Raw genomic sequence first — 4,336 nt, forward strand, 5'->3', positions numbered from 1 at the left:
TGAATTGTCCGCTCTAAGATATAATATCCCAACTAAATTATCATACGGCTTAAGTTGATTCTACAGTAATAGCTTCGCTTAAAGCCTCACCAGAAAAGCTACATTTTTTTGCCCAATCATTCTAAACTGTATATTTTATTGTATATTGATGTAAGTCCTTTTATGTATCTACAGATAATAGGTTTTTTGTAGAGGGAAATGGTGCGAATGGGCCTATTAAAAGGCATCTAGGTTTTACTTTAATTTAATGGTAATTAAACCCTATTTATACACACGAATATTACATCCATACAGGGTGAAGATAAGTGTTCCCATAAGCCATAAATAAGAAAAAGATCACTGCAACATTATTTATAAAAGTTGAAGACCTTATTATCCTTGTTCAATCAGACTCTTCACGTTGAATCACGAAGATGTTTTTTAATTTCAAGGAGAAAAGCTGTCTTAATATCTAAATGACGCAATTTCATGTCTGGCATTGACACGTAAATTCTCCCACACATTTTCATCTACCAACCCAATTTTAATCGAATGAAAATGAATAATAATAAGAAATTTATCCACCTATTCATTAATTAATATTAAAGAACACGAACACCTTACATTTTTAATCTTATAGATAGAAGGACAATTTGCTTAGTACAAATTTTACGTATCTATATATTTATTCTCCACCTCCTCTTCTTCTTTCATCGTAAGTTGATACATGAAATGATTATATTATTACAGTAGATTATATGCTGATACAATTAGGATAAATTTCATGAGTTTTTCATAAATTTCCTCTCCTAATCTATATATCTATATATATTACTAAAAGCTGAAACGTAGCATTTAATGTTGCTACGCTCACGTTGAGCCACGTCAGCAACCATGCCACCATATTTTTTGTAATTGTTCAACAATTTAAAATTAGTTTTTTTTTTTTCAGTTTTAAAGCTGAAGCGTAGCATTTAATGTTGCTACGCTCACGTTGAGCCACGTCAGCAGCCATATCATTTCCACCATATTTTTTGTAATTGTTCAACAATTTAAAATTAGTTTTTTTTTTCAATTTTAAAATACTAACAAATGTAAAATAAATCTCATCCTTATCTCCACCATAAAGCCCACTTCTTATTAATTTAATTCCCACCACTATCTCCACCATAAATCCCACTTCTTATTAATTTAATTCCACCATCTATATAAATTTTTATATATATATATATATATAAGTTGAAGCAATCACATGTTATAAGTTACAACATAGATAGTGAATCGTGTAACGTTTGTTTTTAGGATGTATATTACTCCCCATTACCTTCATTCCACCATCAATGGCAATCTGCTCCACACAACCGGGCTTCGCTACTTCCTACCTTCCCAAAGCTCAAGGTATCTTTTATTTTCTTCTCTACTTCTTATTCATTAATTTCTTTTCTTTTCTCTCCTGCCCTTGAGTCCTTTTCTAGAAAACTACCTACTTCTCTCTCTTTACATCTTCCTCTATCTTTTAAATTTTGCTTTTGTTAGTTGCATGCCAATTGTTTGATAAAAGAGCTGAATGAGTATATATTTAAAACTCAACAGATTTAGTTTGATTATATGCTACAATTTTATTTTAAGATTGGTTGGTAGATTTTTTCCTAATTCTTAAGCATCTAGCTGAAGTATATATTCCGTGTTGTCCCACCACCCAAATTGGATTATTCAACTAGACTTATCAATTTAATCTTCGTTGATATTTCAAAACCAATGGTAGACTGGATATTTAGATGAACCCCATGAGGTGGCTTGGTGACAAATGGGCGTAGGTACAACTAACAATACAATACAGTTTGATGAACATGTATTTCACCATTACTAAATGCAAAACAAATTAGGAGTTTAAATCAACTATCGAATTTGAAATTTCTTTGTTGGGATTGTATGACTCTGGGTGTTGGTTTTTTTTTTTTTTTTTTTTTTTTTTTTTTTTTTTTTTTTCACCATGTTGCATTACCATTGGACTGATATTTAGATTTTGAGATAACGTTAGATAAGATTGTAATATGTTCAGAAATTAGATATTTTCTATTGAAAAACATGACTGGTGCATAATATCACATAATTTTTATCTATGTTTTGTGGCCGCAATGCTTAACAAAAGGTATCTTGATTTTCATTGAATTATATCGAGCAGTTTTATGCTCCAATGCAAAAAATAAATTGTAAATTCAATGTGGGGTTTACCTCATTAAATTTTAAAAATAATTTTGTATTTTCTTTAAGATAATGAAAGATGCATAATGAGCATATAAAATAAATTTAAATGTAAACATAAATATACCTTAGAGGGTATCAATATTTTAGTAATGATCTTCATATCAAAGTTGCATTTTTTGTTAATCATCTACAACATTCATGGTTCACTTTAGGGTTAGCAATCCAAATTCATGAGTAGCCTTGGCCTCCCTTTTTGTGGACTAAATGGTTTTTGAGATTTCTTGAAAGGTATTTCAAATCTAGGTTTAGGACCATGAATGATGAGAATATATGGTGTTGGGAGGGAAAACGACACAATGCACATTTGAAAGTTTGCCTTTTTTAATCCCTTTCAAAATTGAACTACTAACTTCATATGCATTTTTTATTCAAAGCAAGCTTGCATCATTGTAGTTTCCTTTCTTGGTGTATTAGACCCAATGAAGCCTGAGGCTCCCAAAATGATTTGGCAGGTGAAGAAATGATGATTAACTGGATTCAAAAAATTCCCAAATGATTGATATTCTAAATTTTCAATAATGACTCTCTTTGTCTTATATGTGATTTATTTGAGTTTGGTCTTCTTCATTCTATGTCAACATGCATATTTTAAGGACAACACAAATTCTAGAAAGTGTCTTATGCATTGCGGTATCAATCTACTATATATTTTGAAATTACCTTTTCAATTCCCTAATCAACCCCACCCAGAAAAGTTCTAATCTTCAAAGAAATGTGTCACATTGGGTTGGTATATCTTTTGTCATCTTTGATACTTTTTTTTCCTTTTTTTTAGATTTATGTTTCCAATTCTTAGTGCATTTTGCATCTCATCCTCATGAAAAATAAGTTTGTCTTAAATTTATTTATGTTTAGCACTTGCCTTTGGTGTTTGGGTGGTATTGCTATCTTTGTGGCTTGGAGTACTCTATTACTTTTGAGTAAACAAGTAATTTCTTAGGGACTATTCTTTCTTCCCAAGTCAATTATATTACATATAAGATCCTTTATAAAAGTTCAAGTTCACCTGTTAAGTTTGCTACCTTGATTTAATATGTTTAGTTTATAGGTTTTCTTCTTTTCCTAATACTAACCAATCATATTGACAGTTTATGCTTGATGCGTTAGTGTACAATATTGTTGATTAAAATCATAATGGTTGTTGGGGTTGTATTACTCTTTGTATTTCTATGATTGGTAACGTAGAGGTAACAATCATATAGTTTATATCTATTATATACAATCTGTTCTACCAAAAAAAAAAAAGTTATAATTTAAGTTGGATTTCTTTGTTGCAGGGATTGTGCTAAGCTATTGATTTGCTCCCACTGCCCCACTACAAAAACCAAATTGAAGGTGAGACATCGTAAATCCCACATCCTTAATGTGATGGTGTTGTCTTTTCATCCTAGACTAATCATGGAGACATTAACCAAATCACAATTATTTTTAGCCTAACCATATAATGGAGGTGTGGTTAAGTACTTTTGGGTTGTAAGCTATTAGAATCTTCTGATTAGTAGATATTATTGAATGTACCCAGAAAAGCATTGTATTAGAAACAAATGACAAGCTCACATTCTTTTTACATACTTCAAAGGGATAGAACTATAATTATTAGATGACAATGTTAGATGTAAATGTCTAAAATAGCTTTCAAATTCAAAACAAGAACCAAAACATGTAACTGACTAGACAAGAGATGGCAATTAGTAAGATACTAAGATTGTTTCTATTGGAGTGATCATTTCAAAAGTTGAAGTGAACATTAAAATAGAGGGCAGAAAATTGAAGATATTAAATTTCTTTTCTCATTACAAAAACAAGTTTTTTTTTTTTTTTTTTTAAGTTAAAAGGAACACGCAATTTTCTAGTAATGAATTTCAGCCTTTGAATTTTCCATAATATTGTGTAGTCTGATTAGTTACTTGTCCAAGATTTTTGTGCTCTCATAATAAACTAAATGTTATTGTTATTTGAGAGAGGTAGAGTGTCTAATGTATGCTTATTGTGAAAGATTTTCTTTGTAACTATTAGTTAGGAATGAACAGTTTTAGCTTTATCATTTGAGTTCTTAAAAGAGAAATAGTATTTTTTTACTATAGTAAAT

General features: G+C 30.1%; 1 long non-coding RNA gene across 1 annotated transcript; it reads left to right on the top strand.

The window, feature by feature from the left end:
• The first annotated feature begins 1,253 nt into the window (after positions 1–1,253).
• LOC136064178 (uncharacterized) lies at positions 1,254–3,846 on the top strand. Its single transcript, XR_010625857.1, has 2 exons — positions 1,254–1,377; positions 3,525–3,846. It is a non-coding gene; the product is annotated as an uncharacterized LOC136064178 (long non-coding RNA).
• Positions 3,847–4,336: the final 490 nt, after the last annotated feature.

Source organism: Quercus suber, unplaced genomic scaffold (assembly GCF_002906115.3).
Source record: "Quercus suber isolate HL8 unplaced genomic scaffold, Cork oak 2.0 scaffold_23, whole genome shotgun sequence".
Classification (NCBI taxonomy): Eukaryota; Viridiplantae; Streptophyta; class Magnoliopsida; order Fagales; family Fagaceae; genus Quercus; species Quercus suber.